The sequence below is a fragment of the Kogia breviceps genome, chromosome 1 (assembly GCF_026419965.1).
Source record: "Kogia breviceps isolate mKogBre1 chromosome 1, mKogBre1 haplotype 1, whole genome shotgun sequence".
In the NCBI taxonomy this organism is placed as follows: Eukaryota; Metazoa; Chordata; class Mammalia; order Artiodactyla; family Physeteridae; genus Kogia; species Kogia breviceps.
In genome coordinates, this window is record NC_081310.1 from 143,790,740 (window position 1) to 143,810,649 (window position 19,910).

A 19,910-nucleotide genomic window follows, 5' to 3' on the forward strand; every position below is an offset into this window, starting at 1 on the left:
GAATTTAGGGAAGCTAGGGAAGTAAGTTAAAGGGATGAAAAAAGCTGAAGCATGAAGGTTTCCAATGTAATCTTATTTATAGTAATAAAAACTGGCAATTTAAATATCCAGCATTAGGGGAAAGATTTAGGTCCCTTAAACAGTCATTATGAATGTGTGTAGAAACACACAAAAAATATTTGAAATTGAAAGTAAAATGGAAAAAGAAAATAACAGTGTCATATATACAGGGTATTTTCCTGATGGCTCTATCCTAGCGTCCTCCCCTTTTTTTTTTTTTTTTTGGCGGTACGCGGGCCTCTCACTGTTGTGGCCTCTCCCGTTGCGGAGCACAGGCTCCGGACGCGCAGGCTCAGAGGCCATGGCTCACGGGCCCAGCCGCTCCACGGCATGTGGGATCTTCCCGGACCAGGGCACGAACCCGTGTCCCTTGCATCGGCAGGCGGACTCTCAGCCACTGCGCCACCAGGGAAGCCCCGTCCTCCCTTTTTATAATCCTTAGAGCAACAATGTGCAAAAGTCATATTAGTTCTACCTTACATGTTAGAATATTGAGGTTTAGGGGTAAATTGTCCCAGGACTTGCAGGTCATTAGGTGAGGAGCCAGCATCAAACCTAGATCTGTCCAACTCCAAAGCCTTTGCTACCAATAGCACATAAACTATGGCCATAGTCATATAACACATGTCTATCGAGGGTAACAGAAAAAAATAAATAGTAGCACTAGTATGGTGGGAATATAAGTCATTGAGAAGAATGCTATCCTTTTAAAACTGCCATTGGGGGAAACAAACCAACAAAAAACTGCCATTGCCCTTTCAATAGAAAAGGAGAAAAAATATGTGGAGTGTAATATTTCACAATTAATTGTTCACTCTGACTTCTTTACTTTTTTTTTGGGAGGGGGGGCGGGGAGCACACTGCTGCAGCCTCTCCTGATGCGCAGGCCCAGCAGCCATGGCTCACGGGCCCGGACCGGGGCACGAACCCGCCTCCCCTGCATCGGCAGGCGGACCCCCAACCACTGCGCCACCAGGGAAGCCCCACTCTGACTTCTTTATATTCTTTTAAAGTTTGGCAAACTAGGAATACATGTGTATTTTTAAAGATTTCTCACTGGCATTGACATTATGAGGATATTTTCTCCCCAGCTTATCCACAAATTAGTTGAGGACATATACCACCAGCTCCTCAATTAAAAACAAATTTTAAGTCACTAGAAGCTCTCTGAAGATTAAGAACAGTGACCAGGTAGAAGAGTTTCTCCCAGTGAACAGCCCAGACCAGCTCTTTTGACCAGGACATAGTCTTAAGGTGGGGAAAATGGTGTGGCACCATTTGTCTAAAATAGGCCAGCTCACCAGCTCCAGGTGTGCCCTTCCCAGGGACAGAAACCTTGCACAATAAAGAAAAATGTCACCATTTTGGTGACTGTTTACTGTTTTTTATCTTTGGGGATCAACACTTGATTCTTGATGCTTTAACCCATATGGCATTACTTTATCAAGTCAGTAGCCCTGCCAGCGTGTCAAAACACCTGACTTTCTGTGGTGGACTCAAGGCACAGGGCATATTTCTTTTTTTTTGTCTCGCCCTTTATGGAACATGTACCTTTTATGCCTACTGTAGGGTCCTTTATATGTTTCAAAGGCCCTTTTATATCTGTTTCGCCATTTGAGATAACATCATGTCAGTATTTGCAAGTGAAAACATAATAGACCTGACCAGAGAACAGTGGAGCCATCTGGAGAGCTGGAAATATTCTCCAACATACTTCTCAATATAGTCCATTCCAGATTGCTCCCAATTTTGTAGGTGGGGAAATTGAGGCACATAGAAGTTTAGTGATTTTGCTGGAAATCACTGGCAGTGAACACAGCTGGAAGCCAAGCTTATAAATCTGGTGTTCACTCTCCTCCAGTGCCTGTATTATGTTATTTTCTAGAGAATTGAAATGAGACTAGGAACAAATATGTTCAGACAGATCATAATCCAATCACCATTCAAAGCTAAAAGTCTCCGAGGACTATCATTTTGCATTTTATAATTGCAATAAGCTTTATAATTATGAAAGGAGTCTAGCAGGTTATCATGTTCATTCTAGACAAGTCCTGCCCAATAGAGCTTTTTATGGTGATTGAAACATCCTACACCTGTGCTGTTCAGGACCGTAGCTGCTTCTGTGTGCACCTGACCACTTGGATGTGGCTCATGCACTGGGGGAATGAGTTTGTAACTGTATATATTTAAATTTAAATCCCCACATGTGCTAACGGCTATAGTATTGGACAACACAGTTCTAGACTTCTCAGTATTTTTTTTGCCATCTCCACTTGGATGCCTCCAAGTTAACAAGGTCAAATCAGAATTCTTGATTTTCTTTCCTCTCTCAACCTGTTTCTCCCTCAAGGAAGCCATCATTGACCCAGTTGCTTGAACCAAAACTTATGTGTCATCTCAGCCTCTTCCTCTTCTTCATTGGCCACATCCACTTCATCAGCAGGTCCTAGTTGTTTTACCTCCAGAAGCTGTCCTGAATCCATCCATTTTTCTCCATCTCTACTGCTACCATCCTAGGCAAAGGTACCATCATATCTCACCTGCACAATTGAGTAGCCTCAGAATTGGCCACCATTGCTCCATTCACTCACTGCTGCCTCTTCGAAACTCCTCCATTCAGCTGCCAAAGAGACATTGTTAAGCTTTCCAGTGGGTTGCATCACTCCCTGCTTGTATGAAAGCATTTGTAGAACTTATCACTGTTGGAAGTTCTCTTATTTTCTTCTTTGTATACTCGTTTATTTTCTGTTTCCTATTAAATGTAAGGGCCCCTATGTCAGGAACCTTATTTACCTCATTCACTGCTGTATCTCCAGCACCTACAACTGTGCCTGGCCCTTAATTTGCACTCAGTAAACCTCTCAGGAATAATTAAATTACTGTTCATTGTGGAAGGAGATGAGATAGCAAGATCAAAAATGCAGATTTATAATTTGGTTAATATCTGAGGGGATGCTGACATCCATATCCATGGGAAGTTGGTGGTCTCTTTTATATTCTGGATGCAAGTAGGAAGGGTGGGTATTATGGCTAGTTGTATTTATCTCTGAGTGGGTGGGCTGGGCGCAGTCCTGATGCAATCTCTGACATGAGCCAGAAGGAGGTCTCTTTTTCTCTAGAAGTCTATGTATGTCCCAGATCGTGAAGCTTTTTTCTTTCCTACTGTTAGAGAAAGAGGAGAGTGTCCTTCTACAAGGACTTTTATATCCATCCAAGGGAAGTGTAGGTAGTGATGGAAGGAAGCATCTTATGGAACTCTGGGGTAGAAAGTGGCACAACCACATCTGAACAGCAAAAGGAGATTTTCAACATGAGGCTGTTGTTTAAAAAAAAAAAAAAAAAAAAAATAGATGTTTGGAACATACTCATAGCCAGTTATTGGAAACCAAGAAAACTTTAGGAAGTAGCATTTTCTGTCCTTTTTTCCTTGAATATTGCATTTTTTAAAGGAAAGTGTCTTTTCTGGAATTTCTTTATAGTGGCCAGCCAAGGCATGTTATTACTTAAATCCATGTGCAATGTAAAATGAAACTGATGAGCTTGTTGGGGGTATGATCAAGTCAGCCATGCTCTGCATTGCTTCTGTTCCCTCCGGTATTAAACAGACCTAGGAAATGACCATTCCCTCAGCACAGGCTGAATTTAAAAGGTGAAGTTAAAGCTTGCTTTGTTCAAGTGTGTATCTGGAGACTCTTTCTCCTGGTGTGTTTTTATTAGGCCCAAGTTTGTACCCCTGGCTCCTGTCCTTCCAGTGCTGTGCCAGTGTTTTCATGTGTGTGCCTTTATGGAGCATCTGCTGTATACCAAACACATTGCAAGGTCCTGGAAAGACAAAGATGAGTAGACACATTCTCAACCTCCAGAGATTCTGCAAACAAGTGGACAGAGAGACCAGTAAATGAAAAACTGAAACACAGGAGCCACTTGGATTAACAGAGGGACGTACAGGGGCAAAGAGAGTAGAAGGCAGTGGAACACAGAGGGAGTCAGGCCTGGTTTAGCATTAAAGAGTCCAGGCTCTGGCACAGAAAACGAACTCATGGTTGCCAAAGAGAAAGTGGGGGGAGGTATAAATTTGGAGTTTGAGATTAACATATACATACCACTATATATAAAATAAACAACAAGGACGTACTATATAGCACAGAGAACTATATTCAATATCTTATAATAACCTATAATGGAAAAGAATCTGAGAAGAACATATGTATATTCTTTATATATACAGTATAGAAAACTGAATCACTTTGCTATACACCTGAAACTAACACAACACTGTAAATCAAATGTACATCAACTTAAAAAAAAAAAGAGAGTGCAGGCTCTGGAACCAGGCTGTCTGGGTTTACAGTCTGGCTCTGCCATTTATAAGCTATGTGACCCGAGGCTTCTGGCTCTGCCATTTATAAGCTGTGTGACCCTAGGCTACTGACTTGACCTCTATGCCTCAGTTTGCTCACCTGCTAAATGGGGTAATAACCCATTCCATAAGGTTACTGAGATGATTAAAGGAGCACGTAAAGCGCTTGAAATGCTCCATAAAAGTCAGCTTTTATTATTATCAGTAGTAGTGGTACATAATTATCCGTTGAGTTGAGTGAATACTACTTTACTACTGTTACTGCAGAGAAGTTACCCCTAAGCTAGCCGAGGGAGTTCACACAGGCTCCCCAGAAGTGCTGATTTTGTAACTGAGACTTGAAGGCGGGCAGATACTATAGGGAAAAGACGTGCTTGACAAAAAGAACACAATCTGCAAAGGTACAGAGAAGTGAGAGTGGCGGGGGGGGGGGGGCATTTAGGGACCTGTAAATAGGTGTGTGTGGGTAAAGGGCAAGATGCCCACAGGAGAGTGCCTGAGGGGCAGGCACGAGGTCACTGGGGCTTTGGAGACTGGGCTAAGGAGCTTGGACTTAATCCTACCACCTAGAGGAAGCCACTGAAGGATTTTCAGCAGGTTTGGGGGTCCCCTTGGGAGACTGGGAGGCAGCACCCCCAGTGGCCTCAGCCCATGGCCTGTTGATTCTAAATGATGTCCCTCACCAGCCTCCTTCCCTATCATTTGGGCAGGAAATTCATGTGTGTGGATTTGATTTTGCTCATTAGGTATGATTTCTTTGGAGGTGGGCACAGATTAATAAAGTGAAAGGATATGTTTATGTAAGTCCTTTCTACTCCCTACCCCTGCTAAGACAGATACAGAGATGTCTAGCTTACAGACTCATTTGAGAATCAGATGAAAGTGATAGACTCTTCCCTCAGAAAAATCACAAAGACACAATTTTCCAAAGACCCCACCTTAACCTCTCCCTGCACTCCCATCTTGGTCATCCAGACAGGCCCCCTAGACGCAGTACAGTCTTTTTGACCCTGGGCTTGCCTGTGGTTTTTGTGTTCCCAGCCCAAATTATTTTAAATTTAATTTGCTAGTACATCCCATCAGTCCAACATCTGCCATCAGTGCTCTTATCTGACCATGTATGATGGGAGCAACCTTGGATCACTTGACAGTTATAATTAAAACTGAAAGTAATGATCTTATTTTGACCCGTTCAAATTTAATTGAGAGTATAGTGGCTAAGGGCATGGGCTCTGGAGACCAGCTACGTAGATTAGAATCCCAGCTCTGTCAGTATCTTATAACCTTGAGTAATTACTTAACCTCTCTGTGCCTCAATTTCCTCATTACAAAATGGGAATGATAATATACCTACCTTGTGAAGTTACTGTGAGGGTTCATTAAGGTAACATAGGAGCTTGCCGAGAACACATAGCAGGTACTATATAGTATTTGCTATTATTATGTTATTATTTCTACTAAATGACATCATGGAAGGCGGTAATTAATGATGAATTCCTAAGAGCAGGAAAATAGATAAACAAAATCTCCGTGTGCATTTCACTCACTTTGGAGCCTTGCCAGTACCTGAAGGCCAAGGATAGATTCCCTAGGCCCCTGCTGTCTGATATGGAAGCTACTAGCTGCTGTGGCTGTTGACTACTTGGACTGCTGCTAGCCTGAGTTGAAATGTACTGGGTCTTGAAGATTTAGTATGACAAAAAAAAAAAAAGCAAAATGTCTCATTAATCATTTTTTTATATTGGTTGCATGTTGAAATGATAATATTCTGAGTAAATTCAGTTAAATATTAAAATTGTCATCTGTTTCTTTTTGCTTTTTTTAATGTGGCCACTAGAAAATTTAAAGTTATATATGTGACTTGTGTTATATTTCTGTTGAACAGCAGGGCTTTAGGCTCACCATTATCAATAAAATAAAAAGGTGTGGTTATCTGTGATCAGGTGATCACTACTGGAAAGCCTGGTACACTCCTCCTGTTGCCCTTCAAGTTATACTGGACCATCCATTTTTTAATCGGTTCCATAAAGGGAGTCATGGCTTGGTGCTAGCAGAAGGGAGTGGAGGGACCAAAGCAAGAGCAACAACCCGGGAGGCTTCCGCTGACTTGGAGGGGTTTGGACAAAAACACTACCATTTATAGTTATACTGGCCTCAGACTTTGAACACTCCCTGAAGGAGATGAGAGAATGCTCTCTGTTCAGGAAGTTGAAATATGTACGCAAAACACTCTCCCTATTCCATCAGGAGCCAGAAAAAGCTTTGCTAATCTTTAACTAAAAGAATAAATACTCAATGTGATGGCAGTCACTAGGATAGAAGGTACACCCTTTTCCAAATGTGATTTACTTACAGAATGCTTGTTTCATTCTATTTCAGATTCATTCCATCACCTAAAACCTGGTAACGGTGGGCCACACAGAGTCTTATTGGTAAGTGCGCTTTCATTTTTAAAACAAAGTGACCATTTGACATTACTTTTGAAATGATATTCACACTTCTAAGTTAGATGCATCCCTACTAGTACTATGATTAGATGTGTATTTATTTACTTTGATTTACGATGTTTCCATGCCTTAAAAAAACAGATCAATCCATGTTCTTTTGCTAAGAACATGATCAGGGAAAAGATCTATGATTACATGCCAAATACTATTAAAATAAAAACTTTTTTGTGATGAAACTATTTCCAGGCCCCTGTTGATAGTCTGCTTGTTTCCAACAGTATCCAAAACAACAAAGTGATACTTCAGCCAAGGAATTCAGACAGTTCCTTGCAGTGTGTTGTAATGAAGATTGGCTCATAGCTGTAACGTTAGCTTTCTTATTGCCCTATTTTTTCTCTCATCTCTCTTTAAACCTAAATGTGACTGTTGTGAGATAACAGTTCTGTAGTGGTAGAAAACTTCCTTTAGAGCTGGGAAAGTAATATACTCCTTAAGTGAAAAAGCTTCTGAGGCTTCAGGTGGCACCACTCCCTGATATGTGGTGATCATGTTATTTGCTTTGTGTATCAGTTAGCTTTTGCTGTATAACAAACCTCTTCAAAATTTACTGACTCCAAATAGCAATCATTTCTTTATCTCATAATTCTGTCGTTTGGCGATTTGGGCTGGGCCTAGGTGTGTGATCCTTTTGGTTTCAGCTAGGACCATTCATGTGTCTTCAGTCAGCTGCAGGTCCAGGTCACCTAGGCTGGGGGGGTCACCTAGCTGTCCGCTGGAGTGATGACAATGACTAAGACATGTGTCTCACTGTCCTGCAGGCCACCCTGAGCTTGTGCACGTAGCATTTGGGCAGGGTACCAAGAGACACAGCAGATGCGTCTTGAGGCCAAGGCTCAGAACTGCCACAACATTGCTTCCACCACATTCTGTTGGCTAAAAGAAGCTATGTGGCTAGTGTAGATTCAAGAGGTACAGGAATAGATTCTACCTCTTGGTGAGACGAACTGCGGAATCACATTGCAGGGAGGATGGTTACAGAGAGGGGAAGATTTGCGGCCATTTTCACAATCCACCCTACAGTGTTTATGGGTCTCAACGAAAACAGCTGTGATGGAATGAAAAGCGCCTGGAGAGTGAGAGGGCTCAGGTCACGCTCCCATCTCATAGCCCGTCCCCTCGGCCCGTTCTGATGGACAGACCCTGGGATCCTGGTCTTGCTGTCTGCCGCCTGGCATCCCGGTCAGTTCAGCAGCATCCTGGGTGGTCTTGCCAATACCAGCTTTCCACTCCCAGCCTCGCTTCATGGTACGCAGCACCGCCACACCAGTGATCCTTCAATTCAACTCTCAGGAAGTTCCTCCTTTGCGCAGAAACTGTCAGTGCCCCCATGTCATCCACCACACCAGCCTAGACTCCTCTCTGGCTTCTCCACTTCCATCATCTGGCCCAGTCCTCTCTTGTTCGGCTCCCACTATTCCTTTTCTTCTAGCCAGACTAGCCTGTTTACCATTTCTCCTGAGGACACCTCATGCGGCTCACCCCTTCTCTGCTTGGAAATCCTTCTCATTCTGCAGGGCCCGGTAGAATCTTCCCTCCTCTGTAACGTGGCCTTCCCTGCCTCTTCCCGCCATCTGTGAGCTTCTCTGCTCCGAACACTTCAAAGCCAAACACTGTCTTCTGTCGTGCACTCTTCTTCACCTTCGCTAGTCTCACCTCCTCAGTAGCTGTGTCAGCGCCTTGAGAGCAGGAGGCTCCATATGTCTCCCTTGCAGTACTCAGCACAGGGCCGAGAGGACAGTGGGCACGTAGTCGGCCCCTGCACCTGGTCGCCCACCAGCAGCTCCTCAGGGTCACATGAGGTACCTGCTGAAATACAAGTTCACAGTCCCTTCACCGGGCTGTCTACGTTCATTAGGTGAACCCCGGGGATCTTGAAGCACTCAGATGATTCTGATGTAATAGCTACACAGTTGGCAACCACTTGTTGAGGAGAGAACAAGAAATTTAAATGAGACTGGGGTTGGAGTCCTGGCTCTGCTACTTCTGGGCTCTAGGACCTTATAAATGTGACCTTTCTGAGCTTCAGTATCCTCATCTGTAAAACGGAAATAATATTTAACTTGAGGATTGCCAAGAAGATAAAAAAGGATGATGTAAAAGGGAATGAAGTACTGATACATGTTACAGCATGGATAAACCCTGAACATATTATGCTAAGTGAAAGAAGCCAGTTACAAATGTCCACATATAATATGATTCCATTCATATGAAAATGCAGAATAGGGGAATCTATGGAGACAAAAGTAGATTATTCATTGCTTAGGGCTGGCAGGTGAAAATGGGGGACATGGGGGGATAGCTAAAAGGTATAGGGTTTCGTTTTGGCGTGATGAAGATGTTCTAAAATTCATTCTGGCAGTGGTTGCACAGTGCCTGTGAATGTACTAAAAGCCACTGAATTGTACACGAGAATGGGTGAATTGTGTGGTATGTGAATTATATCTCAATGAAGTTGTTTAAAAAAATAATAAAAAGAAGTGTTCCCTTCTCTTAAAAAAAAAAGGATGATGTATACATAAGTGCTTTATAAACGATAGAATGTAATTAAAATACATTAATTGATTATGGATCTGTGGCTAGTCAGTGTTTCAAAAGCGGCAGTTACCTCTGTGGTGGTAGTCATGGTAGTGATAGAGGAATAGACAGTGAGTAATCCAGTGGTGGAAGGGTTAATAATTACAGCAACAGTAGTCATAATTAGCGTCTATTGTTTATTGGATGCCGACTGTATGCTGGGCACTGTGCTAACTGCTTCCCATAGAATTATTTGAAATTTACAAGAAGATCCCCTTGTTCAGTTGCATCTGTATCATAATTACAGCCCATTCCACCATTAGTGATTTAGTCCTTTGATTTCTCCCTCTTCATTCCTGAGAGAAATAGTTGGTTAAGCCGCTATCAACCATTGACAACTTAACAGTGTCAAGTACAAGGACCTGTAGAAGTGTGAGCTGCTTTGATTGGTGGGAGAAGTTGGGGAACGGAGAGCAACCAGCAGTACTAGGGAGAGAGTAGGTGTGGGACGCACAGGAATGGACCACAGGGCACCCAACTGCCTGAGGAAGGATGGAGTAGGGGGACGGGTGTGCAGGAGGGCGGGAGGGCGTGGTCTGAGACATTTGCTGACGTGACAGTTTGGCCCAGGGCTGTCTCTGGTCGGAGGCCCACCACATGCTTACCGAACTTCCCCATAACAGCTATCACAACAGGCAGCATTTATAAAACTGTCCTCTAGGGCTTCCCTGGTGTCGCAGTGGTTGAGAATCCGCTTGCCAATGCAGGGGATATGGGTTTGTGCCCCGGTCCGGGAAGATCCCACATGCCGCTCGGCGGTGGGGCCTGTGAGCCATGGCTGCTGAGTCTGTGCATCCGGAACCTGTGCTCTGCAACGGGAGAGGCCACAGCAGTGAGAGGCCCACATACCGCAAAAAAAAAAAAAAAAAACAATAACAAAAAACTGTCCTCTATTCACTGTCTGATTCATTGTACATTATTTTGATTGCTGTTGATCTAGTGTATGTGCCTGTCTTCTTTCAAAGGGTTTTGAGGTGGCTTTTAAATACACATATATTAAGATTCAGAGAAAGAAGGAAGGAAGGAAATTTGTGGGGAAGGAAAAGTAAGGTGAAATCAGAGATAAGGTTAGGCCCCCACTTCTTAAGTGAGAGCCCGTATGCACACTAGCAGCCCCCATGGTCTTGCCTCTGAGTTTCTGAGCAGTCAGTACTAGGAATACATGCTCAGTTAGGAGTTGCTGGTGGCTAGAGGATAAAAGCACGCTAGTTACTCAGAAGAAGCAAGGTTAATTGTGATTCTTTCGAGACTTAGTGTAATTTCCCCCTGGGTGCTCATGAGGAGGATGCCACATAAGGCAGCAAACGACATCCCTATAGAAATGACTGATGAGGACCACCCTCCATGTAGACCAACGAAGTGTGACACCTGAGTGCTGCCCAAGAAGAGCCTTCCAGCCCAGGTGTGCATTTCTCTGCTGGCCTTGCTTCACCCAAGTATAAAATGTAATATTTTCAGCTGTAATAACAAGTATATACATTCATCCTTCCTCCCTCCCCTGTGATGCATGTCACAGACTGTCATGGCCCTTGATGCTGAGCCCAGACATTTGGCTATGGCCCAGACTTGGCACACGAGTTGAAATCTCCTTACCATCCCAGTTCTAAAAGAATAATAAACAACTTCCTGGGAGGTACTCAGTGAAAGTTATTTCTCCCAGCTCCAAATCATGCTATGCCCTGACTCAGTCTGCGGAGTGGCTTTTGGATGCACAGAATTTACATTGACCCTGTCCACTGTGACCTGTGTGGCCCACTTCGCTTGCTCCACGTGTATCTCTCCTTCTGTTTTGAGCCCTGTGGCTCTATGTCATTTTAGATACCAGAGTGTTCTGTACCTTTTGAGGGAACCAGGGCAGTTTGAGAAGCTCACTGGAATAAGATTAGTAGACTCCAGGGATGTATTGGATGGCAGCAGACTATAAACTGAGCTACTGTTGTCCACTTTTCTTCTTCTAGTCAGTAACTTTAATAATTTTTGCAGGAGTAGTGTCTGATTGGTTGGCAGCACTGGTAAGATGAACCATCAGGAGCAGAGGGTGATATGAAAGTAATGTGCATAGGATGAAAAAAAAGTTACTTCAGTAAGGATCATTGTCAGAGAGGAGCCCAGAATTCCATGAGGACTGCCCCTAAATGGGAATTTCCTTTTGGGCTTTGTTTTCATTTAGATCAGGTTTCTTAGTTAGACTTATTTTGGTTGCACGTAACAGAAGTCCAACTTAAACTAGTGTCTTGACTTAATGACTAACATGTCCGTGTTGGCATGGACTTCAGGCATAGGTGTATCCAGGGGTTCCAATAAACATCAGGCCATTATCCTTCACTCTCCCCATCTCTTGATTCTGCTTAGCTCTGTCAGCTTCATTCTCAGGCAGTCTCCCCCTCAGTACATTGCAGAGGTAGCCATCAGCGTTACATTTCCATCATCTTCACAGCTGTGGATCTCAGAGAAAAGAGAGTGCCTCTTTTGTCATTGTTCTAACAGTAGTACCAAGGAGGTCTGGCCCAATTTGGATTCCTTGCCTGAATCAACCTGGCCAGAAGTAGGCAGTAGACAATAAGCAGTATCTGCTTGGCCAGGACTTGTCCACGTGTTCCTTGACAGAGGATGAATCGTACCCAAAGCACATGGCACAGGATCCCTAGGAAAAAGGAGGAATTTTGTTACCAGAAGAAAGGAAAGAAAGAGCATGCCAAGCAATTAAAAGTTCTAGGTACCAGAGTGCACTGATTTAGAAATTCTTAATTTGGGGTCCATTAAACTTGAAAGGTTTAAAATTAGATTCAGCTTCAGTTACATTGACTACCTATTCCAAGTTTAGTATCATGATCGAGACTAGCAACAGTGAGCATACTGAGAGGAGGAGTGTGGGTGACCCCACTGTGGGGTCACGTAGGCAGCTTTTGGCCTGACGACCTCATGTCGTGTCCCCTGGATCTAGATTATTAACCTAAAGACGATGAATAGGCTTCAATGGATCTGTAATCCATTGAATGAATCAATGAATGGGCTTCTCTAATTATTTGCAAAATGCTGTGTATGTACCTTTTTTTTTTTCTTTACTGGAGAAAGGAATCACGCTTCCATGATTATTTCATAGGACTCCCTAGTTCCCTACTGCCTAAGAGCAGACTTACTCAAATTGTTTTAGATTTGGCTAGCTTAATCTTATGTGTTCGTTTCTTTTCTTGGCTCAATGAGTAGAGTTTAGTGTCCATGATAAACACAGCTCCTTATGGAACAGACACAGTGATGTCAGTGGCTGAGTATTTTGCATCAAATTGCATGTTGAGGGTTTTAGGCATATGTGTAAACTTTTCACAGTCGTAGTTGCCATTTACCTAATGCTTTTACTCTGGTGTTCACCCTGTGCTAAGTGCTTTATGTGCATTATCTGAACTATATATTTATACACGTGACTGTAATTCTCTGAACCTCAGGTTTGTTATGGTACCACCTGCTGGAACCAGCTCCTTCGGCTGCCTCTCTGGGAACACAGGACACAAAGTCTGGCTTTTCCCTCTTCCTCGTGTCCTCTTTTGTGGGTCCACACCTCTCCACCCCCAACCCCCCAGATGATAGAATCCTAGAACCCCAGAGTTGGAGGAGACTGCTGAGATCATGCAGTTCAGTGGTTTTCAAACTCGGCTCTCTGCTTTTCTAGCTCAGGGACTCCTTAGAGGGAAGGATGGAAAGATCCCAAGCCCCTATCCTGCTTTGGTCACCACTGGCTGCTGAAAACTACTCATCTGGGAGAAGAGAGTCCACAGTTCAATGTCAGACTTGTGGTCGAGTCTGAGCTACTACTCTGCTCACCTCCCTGTGTGACTCTGGGAAAGTTGCCTTACCTCTCTGAGCCAGTTTCCTTTTCTGTCAAAGGGGTGATAATATCTGCCTCACAGAGCTGTTGGGGGCCTGGATGAGGTCATGTCTGTAAAGTCCTCATCCCAGCGCCTGGCCCACAGGCACTGCTTCAAAGGTTAGCTGTGACTAGGACACTGCACAGCACAGCTTGTGAGACATAATTAAGACACAGCTTTATTCTCGTCTCTCACTGTGCCTTTAAAGTTGATTCACTGGGGTGTGTTTTTCCCCATTTCCTGATTAAAAACTTGATCAGGCCTATGACGTTTCTGGTTACTCTTAGGTAACAAAAAGTCCTATGGCCCTATAAGTCACACACACACACACACACACACACACACACACACACACACACACACGCCGCATACTTTCTGGAAATTGGAAATGCTCACTTTAGTCTATGAACAGTCAGTGTTTACTCCAGGAGAAGACTTGCCTCTATCTTGTTCACCATTCCAGGCCTGCCCAGGTGAGGCAGAGAGAGAGGAAAGTTCTTACCTGACCTCTGTTGTCATGCCTGGCACTGGTTCTCTGAGCCTGGCTGGTGGGTGAATGGACTCTCTTGCTTTCCTGGCTGTTTCCATGGCTGTCCTGAGGACTCCCGCACCAGCACATTAAACCAGGACCTCCCAGGATTCGGGCAGTGCCTCTCCTGCTGGTTGCCACCATCCTCCAGCAGCTTCTGGTTCCCATACAGATTCTCTCTTTGGGGTTCCCTCATCCTCAGTCTGAAGCCCTGGTGGGTAGAGCCTGTTTCAAAGAGACCAGAGCTGGCATTCTTGGTGCCCTTTAACCCCCCATCAGGGGAGGGGGCAAGCAGTCCCTTTCTTCTACTCTGTCATCTTATATTGCTTCAGCTCCCCTCCCACATTTTGGTTCCTCAAGCAGGTGTCACATACCAACCCCCAGACTCGAGGAGCCCTCCAGGTGCTTCCTTTGAAACTCTTGTCTCCAGGTTTGAGGTGAAAAGTGGACTCCTACCACTCCACCCACCTTGGGGAGGCCAGGAATCAAAGCATTTCCGGGGAGTCTGCCCCACAAAATCCTCCATCACTTTCCACTGTCCTGAACCTGTTTATATCCTCCTTATGGACCTTTGAGCCAGCTAGGTCAACTTCTTAGAAATTTCCATATAGTCGTCTGGCCCCGGCTTTGGAATTTCCCATCTGCTGAATCGTGTTGCCGCAATGGAAACTTCCACTTGAGCATCTTGTTATATTAACTGTTGGCCCAGTTCAAGGAACTCCTCTGCAACACCCTGAAAAGGGGTCCTTTAAGCCTGCTCTTGAAAACTGTCCAAGCATGGCAAGCTCCCTACCTCCCTCTCTCCCTGCCTTCCAAGAAGCATCCCATTCCGATTTTCAGATGCTTGGAGTTGTCGGAAAGATGCTGCTCTCATGAAGCCAAGCCTGAGTCCCTGTAACCTTCCCTTTGATGGCATCAGAAGTGTGCATGTGAGGCTCGTCTGAGAAAATCTGCCTGGGCTGCAGGGATTCGAGTGGCAGCCAGGTTTGCGCCAACACTCTGTTCTCTAAGACCACAGGGAATCCTCTGGGCCGGTTTTCTTTGCTGTCACGCCAACAGCACATCCCAACAGAAAGCTAGTATTGGGAAACTCTGCTCAAGCACCATTTCTCATGCTCATTACCCTAACATCCTGTCTCTTGATCTGAGAGCTGATTTGCCTTGCTTCATGGGGGCATCTGGAGCAGGGGTCCATCCACAGTTGATCAACTCTCCAAAATCAAGCCTTGCCGAATGTGCCCTGCTGCCCTCCAAAGACACCCCATCTCTGCTTTTTTGCAGTTTTTCTCGTATGTTTAAGTGTCCTTTGGACTCAGCTGGTTGGTTTGCCTTCTCCCCAGCATTGCGAACTGGGCCTCTCTGCCAGGTGACCTTCTTTGTCATGTGCGAGTTGGGCCACTGACGGTGGTTCCCACAACAAGTCGATCAGTCTGTGTTTATGTTCCCCACCCCACGGTGTGAAGGCAGCGTCTCAGATGAGCAAGCGACATGTGCTAGCAAGACGCTTGGGTCAGCTGAAGTTGAAGTCACTTTGGGGACAATGGCCTAAGAAAATACTAAATGCGTTTTGGGTCATTCCATCATGGACTGGTTCCCCTGGCAAGTCTCAACCTTATGTATCCAGATGTGAACCTGGTTTACATGCTAGTGTTACTTTTCATGCTGTCTACAAAGATGGTGAGGTGCAGCTCCCTCCCTCTCTCCCCCACCCCCATGCCCTCCCTCCTGCCCCAGATGATGCTGGAGACAGAGGCCCGGAGGGCAAAATTCATCTCCCCTAGCACTGCTCACCTATCTTCTTCTCTTGGCATGAAAGAATATAGTGATTTTTACTGGGCCGTTCAAAAATCTCTATATATGAAGTAACTAACGGGCCGTTACTGAAAACAAACTTTCTATCAATATCTGTGTGCATTTTACAGTAGGGAAGTGGCATAGTATAAGCAGAGAGACTAGAGTTCAGACCATTCCTCAGCTGCTTGAGATGCTTTGGGCAGAGTGGTTTAGCATCTTTGCGCTTCAGTTTCGTCATCTATTAAATGGGGATAATGACAGTTGCCTTGCAAGAGGGTTCTATTAAAGGAACCAATGCATGTAATGAATTCAGCATAGTGGCCTGTCACATAGTATATATTCAATAAATGGGCTATTATCATTGTTTGCATTTGACTGTTGTGATGATTTCTAAAAAACTTTTTTTTTTTTTTTTTTTTTTTTTGCGGTATGCGGGCCTCTCACTGCTGTGGCCTCTCCCGTCGACGGAGCACAGGCTCCGGATGTGCAGGCTCAGTCGCCATGGCTCACGGGCCCAGCCGCTCCGCGGCATGTGGGATCTTCCCAGACCGGGGCATGAACCCGTTTCCCCTGCAGCGGCAGGCAGACCCCCAACCACTGCGCCACCAGGAAAGCCCCTAAAAAACTTTTAAAGCCTTGAAAACAAGTGTCAATCCTCCAGCAATAGTTGAGCAAGTCACTTACTCTTAAAGTCTCAAATTTCACATAAGTGGAGGATAATCCTGTACCGGGTTATTTAGAGGATTAAGTGAAATAATCTATATGAAATGCTCAGCACAGGCCTGGCACATAGTAAGCACCCAAATAATGGTGGCCATTAAATAATATATTCCCATCACAATATTAGCTCCTTTTACAGATAAGAATTTGCAGGACACTTTTTTCCTTGTGATAAATGGTTTCATGAAGACACTTTTATATGTAAGAAGTTGTTCTCACTGTTTTGTTCAAGAAAGAACAAGAACATTTAGCAGCTGGTTTGCTTATAAATACCAAACTGCAGCATATATGAAAGTAAGCTATATAACTAAACCAAATGGCTTTCCATTTTTTTAGGCTTCGCCTCATTTCCTTGTTAAATTTTGAGTAAGTGATTTTGCCACTAGATTAGGAGAGTTTATATATTATTTTTACAAGTCCCGTGGAAGCATGCAAGCATAGCTATATTTAGCTAGATATTCTAAATTCACATCAATTTATTTTGTGCTCTTGCAATAAAGATGCATGGTGGGCACGAAGGAGGTCTTGGAAGGGGCCATGGAGGAGAAGACAGGGCCAGACTAGAACAAGATGACCCAAACTGGAGATCGGGGCTTGGTCAGGAGGGTGGCGAGCTGGCCAGGGCGGAGCAGGGATTCCTGACAGGGAGGTTTTCTCCTCTCATAGGGCAACACCTGCACTCCATTGAGCAGTTCGTCCCTAGGGTCCTCTTGGAGCAATGGGCAGTCCTGAGCAACAGAGCTCCTATCCCCTTGCTTCCTACTGACCAGGTGCCCGTGCTGCACCAGATACTAGGTTTGTGAAGAAGGATGATGACATCATTATTTGTTGGGCTGATTCTGAAGTTTGTGTCACTCATGCCTGGACACCTTCGGTGAGGAATAATCCAGGTGAGCAGGAAACCTGTTCATAGGTTGGATCTGACTTACTCACCCCTGCAGACAGACAGTTCAGCAGTAATCTTCCTTGATGTGGAAACTTGAAATGTGGCTGGGAAGCCAGAAAGAAGGGAGGGACAGGTAGGGGACCAAGCAGTGGGGCCGCTTGAGTTGGTGGGTCAGCAAGTGTGTATGGAGCATCTGCCATGCGTGCGGGCAGGATGAAGAGGGAGCGGAACCGAACCTCCTGCCTTCTTCCTTGCCCAGCTCCGTAGCCCACTCCCTGAGGCAGGGGCTGAACCAACGCACGTGGCCTTAGAGGAAACCCCCCATTGCCATTTTGTGGATAAGGCTCACGAGAGCCCCTTGCCCGCCACACATGCTCAACTCCAGGGCCCACGAAGGAGCTGATGGCGGTTATAAAGCTTAAGCCTCGGGATCTCTCATTGGCAAGGACCCCTTCTGACATCCTATAACTCATTCCTAATTTGCATTCTTTTTTTAAAGAGGCCCCCAAATTGTATAAGGCTCAGGATCCACAAAAAACTGGATCTGTCCCTGGACCTGGGAGAGCTAGCACGCATGCCGCGTCTTTCCCTCCACCCCATTTTGCCTTCACCAAGGCGCTAAGACTCCAATTTGCTTCTGAACTCAGGAACAGGCTTTGGCGTGTGTGTGTGTGTGTGTGTGTGTGTGTGTGTGTGTGTGTCCCCTCTGCTGCGGCTTGACCCAGCTAGACCTGAGTTCCCACCCAGGGCTCCTAACCCCATGAGTGAGGGGGAGGGAGGCCTAGCCTAGAATTGCTGTCTGGGCTTCTTCCTGGCCACTAGACACCCTCCCCCAGGGTGGAAAGGTCCCACCGTTCCTGCAGGAAGACAGGGCGGGTGCTCTCAGCCCTCCCGTGGCTTTGTGGTTGCTGAGAAGGAGGCCCTGCAAAGGAGCTGGGCAGGAGGGAGCCAGCCCTGTGTGAGGCATCAGCTGGCTGAAAGAGGCCTGGTGGAAAATTCTCCTTTAAGAAAAAAAAAAAGTAATATCCTTGAAACTGTATCAGCTTTGGCAAAACCATAACTCTGATCTCAAGTTTTGGGAGAATGGGCCTGCCAACCTACAGGACTGTGCTGGCTTGCTCTCAGCCGTAATCATGTCCCTTCCCTCTCATGCAACACAAGGGCTGGAGTGCTTTGCTAATCAGTCAGGATTAAATGTACTGAGAAGACGGGAAAGGAGGGGAAAGGCCCTTTTTGTATGTGAACGTCTTTCTACCACTATGCAAAAGGATACCCAAGTTTGAAAATAATTTCCTCTTTCAGTTAAATGCTGGCCAACTTCACCCCCTGGTGGAGAAGTAGAGAACTGTGTAAAATGAGCCATCAGGCATCATTGTCATGACTGATAATCTGGAAATTCTCAGCCTGTGATGAGTTAGGACAGTGAAAGGGACTGGGTGTATAAGGTTTTTGGGTTTGGGGGTGGGTTTTTTGCCTTGAAACAGTTATTCTAAACTTAGGGTTAGGGGTTTTGTTTTTTTTTTAATATCTGTAAAGAGTTAAATGGTTTAAATGCCACTAGGTTTAAGGCTCACACCTATTAAACTGCAGTGGACTTTTTTTGCCAAAGCTCTGCCACCAGTGCTAGTTATGGCCAATCCTTACCAGTCTGTAGGCTTCTTTTACTCCTTGAGATTGTGGCAGAGACATAGAACCAACCAGAAAATAGGAATTTCAGCCACCAACTGGATATCTATTAGTGATCCTGACTTTCAGACTCTAGCTCACCACTGCCCACATTGAAGTCTTTTGCTTTAGTGCTGCTAGTTTAAATGATTTACCTTAGTTCATTTACACTTACTGCTAACAGCTTCCAGAAAGTCAGATTTGGGCTAACTAGGTGATAGCTATTTCACTACTATTTCCTACATATTTTTAAAAGGAAAACGCAAAGCAGAAGGATAATGGTTGAAATATAAAAACCTTCCCATACATGTCATCTTCTGTTGAAATATGATTTTATCCTGACACCTTTATCAATCTTTTGTTAATTACTCAACTGCTTTTCATTACCAGAACTGACATGATTGTTTAGCTTCTGTTGTGTCTTCAATAATAAGAGCCTTCCTAATAGAAATCTCATCTGCTATCTTTGTTCACCAAGTGGTAGTTTGTGTCCCTGGTGAATGTTTATCACCTCCATTGTCCTGGATCTCCATCCCCCAAGTGGAGGATACAATCGTAGTGTTTATATTAGTAATGCTTTTAATAGTTGGGGATTGTTTTGTTTGTTGTTTTTTTTTAAACCTTTCTCTGCTCACAGAAACCCTTAGGTGCACTTCAGATTTGAGAGCCTAGCATTGTGAGAGGCTGTTTGTTACTCATACATCACATTAATTGCCTTGGGGGTGTTTTTCCTCAAAAGAAAGATGTGAAAGAAAATCAATGTGCACACACACCTTGTAGGTTAATGTACTTGGTTTCAATATTTAATAGAGTTTTCTAATGATTATTGGTCATATTTTTATATATATTATCTAATTTTTTATCCCATGAAATTTTTATGTAAGAAAAACAATTTTTTGATGGTATCATCTGTTTGCTTTTTCCCCAAGTGTATGGAAACCAGTTGCCCTAA

General features: G+C 44.6%; 1 protein-coding gene across 5 annotated transcripts in view; it reads left to right on the forward strand.

The window, feature by feature from the left end:
• GNG12 (G protein subunit gamma 12) overlaps nucleotides 1–19,910 on the forward strand; it is a 122,418-nt gene that overhangs the window by 43,872 nt on the left and 58,636 nt on the right. For all 5 annotated transcript variants that reach the window (XM_067006050.1, XM_067006045.1, XM_067006041.1 and 2 more), the window contains exon 2: nucleotides 6,800–6,852. The gene's annotated coding sequence lies outside the window, so the exon portion shown is untranslated. The remainder of the gene's footprint in view (nucleotides 1–6,799; nucleotides 6,853–19,910) is intronic.